At 45.5% G+C, this 13,430-nt stretch overlaps 1 protein-coding gene across 1 annotated transcript in view; it reads left to right on the forward strand.

The window, feature by feature from the left end:
- The window catches only part of LOC127606352 (uncharacterized), a 674,358-nt gene that overhangs the window by 482,451 nt on the left and 178,477 nt on the right, over nucleotides 1–13,430 (forward strand). The window lies entirely within an intron of this gene.

Raw genomic sequence — 13,430 nt, forward strand, 5'->3', positions numbered from 1 at the left:
TGTCATTGGGTGGCACGACTGCACATTGGTACCCTACAATACAGAAAGACTTTCCATACTTATATGACATGTCCTTGTTTATCGTAGTTGTAGTGTGCCACCGGAGACAAATTCCTTGTGTGTTCTACATACTTGGCCAATGAAAAGGATTCTGATCATTCTGCTTCTGACAAGCAAAAGCCAGTCAATAAATAAAACCAAAACAGACCGACCATAACAGTACCAAAACAAGAGAAATAGCAAGAGAAACAAACCAGAATACATACAGGACTAGGAACAAGACTGAGAACAACGAAGTTCTAGAAAATAGCACTTGGGCGTGACACGTGAGCAAGGTGGATATTCCTGCAACTGCTGATGGCTCGGCAGTCTCTTATAACAGGTGACATATAATGAAATGACGATGAAGAGGGGCGAAAAGGCAGGGAGAACCCTCCACTGCTACCTGCAGGTGACAAAAACAAAACCATGACAACAATAAACTGGATGATAGGGGTCTTCAGAAGAAAGGAGTGATGTGGGCTGCACGTGATGAAAGGGGCTCCTTCTTTTACTGTCATATGGGCATTCTTCAAGCTCGCTCAAGTAGAACTCGAACAAACACACTCAGGCACACACGCACACCCACACATACGCACGCACAAACACACACGCGTAAACAGTTTGCTAACCGTCACTCATATGTACGACCCACATCATTAGCGGCATCATCAAACACCTGAATACCTGCTTACTGTCTGAATATTTAGCCTCATCCCCCTTTTGTTCATCTGTCATATATATAGGTATGTTGTATATAGTACAGAATTAATTCCCATACCTGCCCCCCCCACACACACACACCCACGCACACAAAGAGGAAAAGAGACAAATATGACATATGCATGCTCAGTTAAACACCGTATGACCCCAGAAGACTGGCTTGCTTCGATCTGTGCAGGTATTGCGGCTGAGTCAGCTACATTCGCTTTCTCTTTCCAGCCTACAATTGTTCATCGTCTAACCGCCTGCAGCTCATAGTGACGCCTTGAAACAACAATTCCACTAAACTTCATTAACGATGTTGGAACTGAAACATTTTCTCCAAAACGTCAAGAAAGAAACCATCAAAGGCACTGACATACTGACACTAAATACTATGCCACAATGCTATGTAATGATGTTGGCAACCAGCATGAAAAATGAACAGATATGATGTGAGGGAAGTAGATACAGTAAAAACAACAAAGTTGAAATAAAATAAAATAAAATAAAATAAAATTGGTGACTAAGTTAATTTAGAAACTTGGTTGATTTTGCTAAACTAATTGTGATGTTATTTTTACTCCAATCGCTCTCTTTTCTCTGTGACTTTTCTCCCCCATCAAACTCCGTTATGCGTCCGTCATTGTCCTTTAAGATTCATCACAATACAAATAACCATAAAAGTATATTGCACAGCAAAACAGTTTCAGCCAACTTTGTAAAAAGGCATGCGGACCCAGAATACTGTATGACCAATCAGCTCAATAGGAAATAACAGGTTTGCAAGTACTCCAAAATACAAATGCCTCGATGCATCTTTGTTTTGTTTTTCAACAATTTACTGTCGTCATATATCCATACATTTATTGTTCAGGGTCACAGGGAACTGGGGATTATTTTAATTGACTTTGGGTAAATGGCGGATTGTCATTAAATAGATCTAACGTTAAAACAAACAAACAAACAGGTCTCTCGCCGGTTTGGTATTCCCAGACGGATAATTCCTGCATGCTTTATTTGCTGAGACCGAGTCAGACTTGGTGAGGTATTGCAGGTTGAGCGTCTTTTCACACATCTTACAGATAAACAGAGCAAACAAACCTGTGCTCTTTATCAGTGAAATCTAAAACCTGTCTGATTTCACGTCTGGGCGTGGAAGTGAAGCAATGCAGGATCATTGCAATGACCACTTGTTCTCGTTTTCTCCTTGTGCTCACTTTTGTCACGGCTGTCTTTGAAACGGTTATGGGCCAGGAGCGAAACCTTACCTTTTCGAATTTTCCCCCTGCTGCCCCATATACTGTGTGAGACTCTACATTCCTCTTTCACAGGGCCACTTGTGTGTCTCCCTTCATTTGAGGGAATTAAAAGAGTTGTCATGAAGGTCACGGAGCGCTTACGTTGAAGGATAACCCGTTGCATCAGAATAATATTGAGTATTTTGCTGGAAACAAAAACAAAGGATTCACGAGGCACTCCGCATTCAAAAGATTTGGCCGACGGAAGCAGGTTGTTAAAATGTTTGGGGATTTAACAAGAGACAATGAAAGAGACTCCCTTAAACATATAGATCCCACCAACCGGCTATAAAAAAAGGCTTTCTGCTTTACGGGGCAACATGGCTACGTTTGACTACGCTTTGGTGCTGAGGCAACGAGAGAGCGAGAACGCGTCTTTTGTTCGTGGCACGGTTGCAGCAGACAATGATGACGGTGCGAAGAAAACATGAATGCCCTTACAGTAGAAGCTCTCGGAAGTCGAGGTTGAGTGTGCGTCTGTCTGACGCTTTGTCCATATGTCAGTGTGTGTCCATTTTGGTAACAGATTGGACTGTGGGAAAAGTGCCCTTACAAACGGCGCCTATTGTCTCGCCTCCATTTGTGGGCTCATTCCACTGATAAGTGATGGAGAGAAGCGTAGATGAAACAAATTCAATTCTCTGCAGCATTGTGACTCGTCGACATGAATCACTTTTGATTAGCTTCAAGTGGGCACGGTCGAGCCGTCAATAAAGCAGCGCGGTCGCACGCAAGCGAAAGCGGCATCAACCTCAGCTTTGCCCCCTTGTGTCTCACGACAGAAGCGTTCGTGCACCTTTGCCAGGCTGTCACCGTAACCACGTAGGCAGCCGTAATGATTGCTGACTATCATTAATACAGGCAGCGGCGTCCGAGGGCTCTCCATAAAATATGTTAATCAAATCGGGCCCCTGGGGGCTCCTCAAAGGGAGCCTAAACACAAATTGAATATCACTGATGGCTTCAGAGGAGGGGTCACTCTCAAAGAGGGAGGCCCTAACCCTGTTAGTCACACAGGTTGCCGCTCAATGATGCCGCATATTTCCAGTCACTGTCAATTACTCTGACATCGTGTGTGGAGGGTCAGGCAAAGGCGCGGCTTTGGGGGCCGAGCGACACTGCTCACTAACTACTAGTGTGTAAAAAAAGATGCCACACGCTCATCACAATCACTCCCACTGAATGACACGTAAGTTAGTGCCCATTTATACAAGTTGAAGAAAAAAAAGAAAAGCACAATTTCATTAATGTTTTTGAAAAAAAAGGGGGTTTTAAAAATACAAATATTCAATGCACTAACTTTCCTAGATGAGTGATAGACTTAGGCACATTCAGGCCTGCGTATAAATTTGCGTTCCGTTCCTCCCTGTAGATTCATCTGATAAATAATGGAGGGTATGTAAAATGTTGTCATAATTAATGCACGAAATTGATAAGTGTGCAAATGTTCGAGTACATAACAGGTTAATTTTCCAACATCACTGTGTCGTCATGAAGCAACTCTGACAAACTTCGACATTACAAATTGGTGTACTTTGTATGGATTTTAAGAAACACATTGAATTATCTCATGCCTGAAAAGCGCTATATAAATAAAGCTGCCTCCCCTTGGCTAATTTAGATTTTTGGATGGGAGGAAAGATTACATTTTTATTTTAGACACAAAAGTGAAAAGAAGAGAAAGAATTGACCACGCAACAAATAATTGTTCTGCTTTCTCTTCCCATTCTTGGTGGCTTTTCAAAACCTTGGAGCGTTTCATTGGACCCATATTCCAGACAACAAGACACTTGCCTATAAGATTGCAGCTCAAACGCACAAACACACATTTCTGACGCAAACTGCAAAAACAGGGTTTTGTGGGAGTGTTTGAGAACACAGACCACAAAGGTGAGGAAACAGAGAGTCATGAGGTGGGAGGCATAAAACAGAGAGGAGAGTATAAAGCCACACTTGTGCATTCTGTGAACAACAACACGGACTGACTATATTGTACAGTCTCACACAATCTGACTACCAGCAGCTTGCTTTTTTGTACCCAGTGGTTGTATCTCTACGACCAGCTCCACTGTGGCGCTCACACCTAAAAGAGGATTAAGTGCAGGTCCACGCTACATTTTAGGCTACGGTTGCATGGATGGACCCGAGGGAGGTGGGATGATTCCATTTCGAACACTCGAGTGATGCAACAAATGTCTGGTGTGAACCACATAGCAGCCAAAATGAAGCCAAACCACAAATGCACTCAAACGGAGGATTTTGGGATGGAACTGAAAATTTAAGAAAACGGCACCTCAAAGTTTGACTCTCTATTTGGGCATCTTTCAAAACACCAGGGCTCACTGAGAAGGATTTTGTTCGAGAGCCCAAGGCATATCACGGCTTATGTTTTAAATTTCAACATGGTTGTTATACAAGATATGAGCACAAGTAATAAGTACAGTGAACCCCCACCTATTCACAATCTGCTATTCAGGAATTTTCCTTTTGTGGAACAACTTCTGTATTTTTGTACTCTTTCTGAAATGCTCTAGGACGAGGTCAATGGTCCCCAGCCATCGGTCCGCAGATCAGAACCGGTCCAACGGCCCATTTGGTACCAGGCCGCACAGAGACAGACCTGCAAGCAACAAGCATATTTGTTTCAACAGACGTGGCGGAATTGTGCGCAACTCTAGCCAATCGCAATCCTCCTTCTAACATTGGTTTGTATGTTAAAATAAGCAGAATCTGCCAACAAATGAAAGAAGAAGCAGTCGACAGAATGGAAGAGTAACAAATTGATCAAACGTACGGCTCGAAGATGAAGCTATTTCGACCAGAGAAGTTCCTTCCCTAACGGTTTCTCCAGAGCTATGTGGAGGAGGAAGCTGTTGTGCATGGCATGTCGTCAAAAACAAGGCAGTTCAAGAAACTTGTTGAATCATTTGAACAAGTAGCACCCAAGTGATCAAGTGGAAAGCATGAAAATGCGAGAAGAGTTTGCACAGCCTGTCCACGTAAATATTAGAAGTCTAGTCGCTAATAACTGGTCAGCAGCCTCTGGATGGAAGCAGCAATTAATCGTGTCACATTTGCAAATGACAATGATGCTCACGCCGTATGGAGGATCATACTTCAATGTTATTAGGTTTTCATTATAAGGCCTAATGATTCCCAATCGGTCCATTTCTCAGTAGTTCACTGTGTTATTTTATTGTATTCTACATTTGTTGTACAGTACAGTAACATTGCTTTAAATGAATAAAAATATGTTCATAAAATGTATAGTTACTCAATAAGTATCTTTTGTTGTCAGTACTAGTGCTTGAAAACTGTAAGTGTGTGTATGTGTGTGTGTGTGTGTGTGTGTGTGTGTGTGCGTGCCAACGTGCGTGTGAGTGGGTGGTTGGCGTTCAACCTAAAATTCACCATTATGATTTTACAAGTTTCTGATTTATTGTCATCGCTGGCTCCCTTCTAGCTCATTTCCTAAAGAAGAATACTGAACATCAGATCTCTCTGAAGTATTCAAGAGTCCCCCCGCCCAAAAAAAAATCTGTTTTCCCTTTCCTCTCTTCTTAAAGGGCCCCCCAGAGTACTTTGTAAAATAAAAGTGGCCACGTGAGAACAGGCGTCATAGATCATACAGCAAAACGCGGTAAGTTCAGTGTGTTTCTCCCCGAGGCCCTGATAATTGATCTCAGCCCTGTGTGTATGTACACACTTATTACTGAGATTACTGTCAAGCCAGCCAGGAGAACATACGTGACCTCCTCAGACCGAACGTACTCGTGTTTGAGTGCAGCCTACTCACGCATCGGAAATACAACAGAACCATCCATCCATCCTTTTTCAACAATGCCTATCCTAAACAGGCTTATCCTAAATAACTTCGGACAAAAGGCGGACTACACCCTAAACTGGTCGCCAGTCAAGTCACAGGGCACATTTCGAAACAAGCAAGCATTCACAGCCACATTCACACTGTTACTGAATTGGAACCGATCACCACGCTGCCCGCACACACGTCAGACGAGTGTCACCACTACAACATCAGTGACCTCAAAATTAAACATTTCAATAAATGAGGTGGCAGAGATGATGATGTAACATGTGAATGTTGGAAGTCAATGGCTAATATTATCTGCCAGAGATAGCGGCAGGTTGACTGGCCCGGTGTTTACGGCCAGTTTCATTACCCCTGAATAATTCGTTGTTGACGAGGGGCACGCGTAGGGTTCAAAGGAAGGTGACCATGCCCGTTTGTTTTCCTGTTTTTTTTTTTTACATACCGATGAATAGCAATACTTTGAATACCTTTGACTAGTAGCATACTAGTAGCATAATGACGAGTTGAAAAGTTGCAGTTCTGATATAGGAACCGCACGACTGCATCAACATACTGCGTGCTTTAAAACTTAATGTTATAAGTTCTCCACATAAGTTTCATTTGGATGTTTTCTTTGGGTTGACGCTGAACTGGTAAAAAGAAACCTTTAAAAAAATAAAAGACAAGCCAATGCTTTGTCCCAATAAAAGGAACCCAACAGATTGGATGTTGGCATGCGGTGAGAACTTATTTGCCTGATTCGTTTGTTTGTTTGCGAAGGTCTCGGAGGGGAGGTGTAAAAGGCCCCCTCCCACTCAATCGGCACCGGGTTTTAGGGGAGCTGGAGGACAGGTCATACAAAGGCGCAGTGAGATGGGGGTCATCACTGTCACCGCTCAGAATTGGGGGTTGTGCCAACTTGGTAAATGACAGCATGGTATGGTTGCCTTGTCCTGATCTGCTCAAATTTCCATGTCCACATCAACATGTTTACGTACCGTTAACCTGGGGGGCATACGCTATACAGACTGCTTGAAAAGGCTGCTGACGATAAAGACACAATCCGTGGACGTCACCGACCACCTCCGCCTAAGTTGGTGGGCGTGAGATGCTGTGCTGGTGAGAAAAACGGTGCATTTACATAGCAGTGTGCGACTTCAAACGAGTTGGCTGACATTTGAATGGACCGCCGGTGGTGGGAGCCTCTGCTGGGCTTTTTGTCGCCTTGCAGGGTGAGCCAAGGAAAATGGGCAAGTCGACTTGTGGGATATAGACAGCTAGCCCTGTTTACTGGCTCAACAGGTTACCATAGGAGCGTCGTACAAACAGTGTGTGTGTGTGTGTGTGTGTGTGTGTGTGTGTGTGTGTGTGTGTGTGTGTGTGTGTGTGTGTGTGTGTGTGTGTGTGTGTGTGTGTGTGTGTGTGTGTGCGTGTGTGTGCGTGTGCGCATGTGCGTTTGCATCTTGTATGAGAGAGTGAGAGACAAAATGTGTGAGAGAGACTGTGAGTTGTGGGAAAAAGACGCATGTCGGCAATGAGTCATTCGAACCGCTGTTAAGAGAAGACGAAGAGAGTATTGTTTGCATCATGTATTCACTTTTTTGTGGAAGCAAGCATTTATTTGAAATCAGTACACTATAGCGTGATCAATGCACTGAGTTATATCATTTTGAACGTCTTTGTCGGAACAGTTGAGGAAAGGCCTTCTGCTTTTCAGCATGACTGCGCCTTAGTGGACAGCATGGCCCATAAAGGCATATAAACATTTACCTTATAAAGGCATAACTGCATAAGGTAAATGTGGTGATATACAGTAAATATACACACACACACACACATATACACACACGCACAGACACACACAGTCAAAACGTATGAACCTCGAGGAACGTAACGAATCTGTCCATGATAGCAGTTTGTTGTTTTCCAATAAATGTCGGCCAACGATGGCCGACATTGTAAACATGTCAATCACAAATACGTGTACAGTATATGAAGATCCATCCATCCATTTTCTGACTTGCTTTATCCTAACAAGGGAAGCTGTGCATGCTGGAGCCTATCCCAGCTGTCTTTGGCCAGTAGGCGGGGGACACCCTGAACCGGTTGCCGGCCGGGCACACAGAGACGAACGGCCATCCTCACTCATATTCACACGTAGGGTCAATTTTTGAGTGTTTAATCAGCCTGCCGTGCATGTTTTTGGAATGTGGGAGGAAACCGGAGTACCTGGAGAAAACCCACGCAAGGCCCGGGGGAGAACATGCAAACTCCACACAGGAATCGAAACATTCAGGCATGTGTCCAGACCATGTGCACAGGACCGTGCCGTGCCTTCTGTGAGTTACAACAGAAAGTACAAGCAGTTCTTGTCAGGACTTTCAACTCCCACCTTCGGCAGAACTTTACCCATGTCAAGGGGATATGGAGAGACATTGAGTCTGAACACCATAATTCTGTTCCTCCATTATCGAAGCGGCTGGCCGGAGCTGTGGCCATAAAGTGGTCGGTGTCTGATGTGACGACCATCCCCAACCCTGATGGGGGACACAAGCGACAAAGGAAGCCATCAAGATGTAGAAGGAGTCCTATTGGGCTTTTTTGACTTACGGGACTCTGAATGAGCTTTGGCAGTTGCAGAGGCAGAAACTTGGGCATGGGAGAAGTTTGGAAAGGCCACTGAAAACGACTTTGAGAAAGCAATTCCGGTCCACCAAACAGCATATCTCAGTAAAGGAAAGCAGTGCACTGATAACACTGTGAGATGGGGTGCTGCTGATCTTATCTTGGGACATTGTGAATCGTGGTGAGAATACTCCAAAGAACTCCTCAATTCCACCGACATACTTAACTTCAAGAAAGCAGAGTCTGGAGACTGAGAGGTGGGCTCTCCTATCGCTGGGGTTGAAGTCACCGACGTGGTTAAAGAGCTCCTTGGTGGTGAGGCCCCAGGGACGGACGGATGAGATCCAGCCAGAGTTCCTCAAGGCTCTGGATTTTGTGGGGCTGTCGTGTTTGAACCTTTACAACATCGCGTGGACCTCCTGGAGGGCGCCTCTATTTAAGAATGGGCACGGGAGGGTGACTTCCAAATACAGCGGGATCACACTTCTCAGCCCCCCTGCTAAGGTCTATTCAAAGGTGCTCTCAGAATCAGGAGAAGCAGTATAGTTTTCACCCTGGCCGTGGAACAGTGGACCAACTCAAACTCCTCGGCAGGGTTCCTCAAGGGTGCATGGCAGTGCGTCGAACGAGTCTACATATGTTTTGTGGACTTGGAGAAGGTGTTTGATCATGTCTCTCTGGGAGTTCTGTGGGGGGCATGGCTTATTAAACAACCTGATACGGGCTGTTCGGTCCCTGTACGACTGATGTCAGATTTGTTTCCAATGCGGGATGGACTCCGTCAATGCTGCCCTTTTGCACAGATTCTGTTCATAACCCTGATGGATAGAATTCCTAGGCAAAGCCAAGGCATCGAGGGCGTCCTGTTTAGTGGCCGCAGTATCGCATCTCTCTTTTTGCAGATGATATGGTACTGCGGACTTCATCAAGACGTGATTCGCAACTCTCACCGTGCCTGGTCAAGCAATGATAAGCTTTCAGAGATGAGCTATGAAACTATGAATGAATGTGCGGTTTTGATTCTGTTGCCTCCATATCGATGTCTAATGTAAAGAAGCCTGCAACGATATATTCCTGAATTGACTTTTTGAGTAGACTCCTACACTTTCTCTGAGTCTACTTTTGACTTGTGGCCCCAATTTTGTAACGCTTTACTAGACTCAGTAACTGGAATAATATGATAAAAATGTTGAAAAATGAGTAACTCGTTGCCGCATGAATCTAAATGTGTATCGTACTGTAACATATTACTCTTTCAACACGTGATTCCCACCACTGCTAACCACTCTCATCATGCTGCTACCATGGGTTACTTATTAAAACTCATTGTTTTCAGAACCTCAGCTCTAAATTACTCTATTTTTGAAATGTGGCACGTATGATTAAATTCGCAAAAGAATATGTCACTATGTCATTAGTTTACCTCCACATGTCAGGCTAAAGCCAAGGTAAGCTGATTTAAATAACACACACACACATAGAAAAAAGACCTTCGGGGTAGTCCCGTGCAGCTGCAGCTAAACATCATAGCACATCCAAGCATAACAGTGTCAACATCACGAGGAATAAATGTTAGTGTAGCACACGGGGAGGTGAAGGGGAAAACCCTTTGCTCCTGAGAAGGAACACCTGCACCGGGGCTGAGTGTTTGCCTTTGGGAGAGTGGGAGGAAAGCTTGTGAGTGACCGTGTAAGTGTGCATGCGAGGTCAGACGTGAGGCTAATGTAAACTCAACTCACACACTCCTAACTTTCCGCGGTATTATAGAGATGGGGCGGGTTTGAAATACGCTGATGCACCTCCACCCACGCAGCTCCGGCTCATGTCTCCCCGCCGCTCCCACAGTTTTCCATGGCGGCTGGCTGGCCGATGAGCCGTGCCGCCGGCCTCTGTGGCGCTCGCCCTGCCCTGGAGTCTATTGTGGGCGCGGGGCCCGGCACGGAGGCAGCCAGTCAGTCAGGCGGTGCGGTGGACGGCAGAGGGGTTGATGCGTGTGTCAGAGAGACGCTCTCCCACATTCCCCTGGCGGCTGGCAGCAGGCCGGGCCTTGCGGAGTGGGGGGGGGGGGGGTTTCGCCTCTTTCTCACGACCTCTCAGGTTCCTGCGCTCATCTGGGAGCTATTCATTTCCTGCCAGAAAACAGCCTTCCTCTGCAACTGCGGGAGGAGGGAGGGAGAGTGGTGGGGTGGGGGGGGGCTTGTCTTCGAAATGAGTCCAGGGCTTGGTACAGCAAGCCCAGGGCTTAAATCATAAAGCTCTCGCTTGTCTGGGCCACAATCAAAGACAGCCCTGCAGTGACGGGCCAATAGAGAGAGAGAGCGAGAGAGGCAGCCTAACCATAAGTTAGCAAGAGAGCGAGAGAGAGAGAGAGCGAGGACCATATGGTAGCACTTAGCAGCCAAAGAGGAAGCAGAGGAGTTCTAAAAACACCCCCTAAGCACCCCCCACCCCCAGCCTCCCTTTACTCCCTGCACGCACGCGGAGTGTGGGAAAAGTTAATGGACACGCATGGCGGCTAACCCCCTGGACGTGTTGTGACATGTGTGCGGTCAGTGCGGCAAGCTCGGCCACTGCGCCGGGTAATTGGAGAGGCTCGTAAAGCTGTTCTGCGGACGGGAAGGAATCATGAAGATGTTGAGAGATCTTCAGCAGCTGGGTGTTGTCCGGGTCACACCACGTGCCTCCCAGACGTCCTGTGTCCAGCTGTGGCCCTGGGGCTCGTGGGGCAGGAAGCTCGATGCTGCGTTGGAGTGCAGCTGGACCGACCGTCGTGGGAATGGGTTTGAATGTGTGTGAATGTGTGTGTGTGTGTGTGTGTGTGTGTGTAGATGCTCGCACTTACAGGAGGCCCATTGCTGTCCTGTGTGGTAGGCCTTTCCTTGAACTCCCTGTTGATCCGATCTCACACACTCACACACACACGCACACATGAGTATAGCCTACACAGAGCTAACTCCCCATTGCCTTCCTCACTGTGCCCTTTGGCCAGGCACGTCCTCAAATGCAGCACAAGACACCAGCGCACACACATGGCTACAATCAAACCGTGATGCATGACCCCCGCATAAAGGTGTGATGGAAATTCAAAATGATGGCACTTATCCACACTTTGTGCCTCTTAGCGCGTTGATAATTGCAAACACCTGCACACACACACACACACAAACAGGCTTCAAAGAAGAAGGGCCACACTGGGATAGCTGGAGGGGGGCACACACACCTGGGCAAAGCAGAGCGCTACCACATGGCTGGATGTTAAACATGAAACCTCCTGGCATCACACAGCAGCCACAGTTCTGATTAAATGGACGGCGCACTATGTCAGGATGCTGTGAGTCACATGAGCGCTGAAGAATGCCTCTCTAATAGGATAGACATCAGAATATAATGCTTTTGTCTGCCTTCACATTTGTGTGGATTACAGTGGAACATCCCAAAAGTGGTCAAATTTGGCATTCAGTACCAAGGTCAGCTTTTGTACCGCTACGCACCGCTTTATTTTGTTAAGCCAATGCCACACACATGCCACACAGACAAAAGTATAGTGACACATCAAGCCTGTAGGAAGTGACCGTATCAGAAAACATATACCGGTACTGTATAGTTCTCTTCACCACAGCTTTGAAGACAGTCTTCTAGAGATTTCTGAATGCTAGTTCGGTAAAAAACAACAACAACCAAATTATCACATTGGTGTTTGATTGGGTTCTCCCACACCAAACTCATCCAGGTATGCATTGGTAGACTTTCCTTTGAGCACTTGCTGGAACAAAATGAGAAGGCACCTTGCCTGAACTTTTCCCATAAAGATGGGGAATAACGAGTTTAGCCCAACTCATGACAGACAAATTGATTAAAGGGACTTTTCTCAATATAGACTATCCAGTGAAGAAATATTTGAAGCCTTGGACAATGAGCACTTTCTCGTTTACTGTGAAAAATATCAACAAATATCAATAGCCACAATTGTACTATCAGCAACTATATCTCCATCAACATGAAATGAAAAGAATGAATATCATCCGACCACAACAGCAAAATGTTTTCAAATGAATTCACAGGCCAAGATTTCTGCCTTTATAGTAAGCATGCATAACAAATGAAAATGTTTTCATTACAAGCTGCAGATGAGCTGAAGCCTATCCGAGTTGAGTTTGGGTGAATAGGCGGGGCATGTCCTGGAATGGTCGCCAGCCAAATAACCAACCACATTTAGACAAACAACCATTCGCACCAATGGGCAGTCTACAGTTAACTTGGCGTGCATGTTTTTAGACTGTGGGAGGAAGTCAGCGCACATGGAGAAAACCCATACAAGCACAGGGAGAAACAAAAACCTCACACAAAAAGGCTTGAGCCGAGATCCAACCCTGAACCTCAGAACTGAGCGGAAGACATGCTAACCACTAGTCCACTGTGCAACCCATTTCTCCACTCATTGTGGAAACATTTTCAAAAATACGCAGTCTCAGTTATACAATTAACTAATAAATCCACATGAAATGTAAATAATCATGTCAGCTGGCCATGACGGCTAAATGTCATCACTTGCCAAGATTTGAGCATAAATTGTACTTGAGCAATTTAAATCCCAACCATCACTCATGTTCACAACTTAGAGTCTGCTATGGACAATTTTGAGTCTTCATTGAAGGTTTTTAGAATGTGGGAGGGAGCCGGAGTACCACAAGGAGAGCATGCAGACTCTCAGCTATATGCAGAAGTCCAGATATGAACCCTGAACCTCTGAACTATGAGGCAGACACAACTGTGCTGCTCGAATGAAAATTTCTGCACTAAACTGAGACCACATGATATAAATATGACATTAATAACACGGTACATCGTAATCAGAGAGAACATACTGTATCTTTAAACTACTGAGACCATTGATCTAAGACACAACCAGGGTGCAATGCGCATTTAGGCCGCTAGATGACGTACGTGACCAC

Source organism: Hippocampus zosterae, chromosome 8, assembly GCF_025434085.1.
Source record: "Hippocampus zosterae strain Florida chromosome 8, ASM2543408v3, whole genome shotgun sequence".
NCBI classification, from domain to species: Eukaryota; Metazoa; Chordata; class Actinopteri; order Syngnathiformes; family Syngnathidae; genus Hippocampus; species Hippocampus zosterae.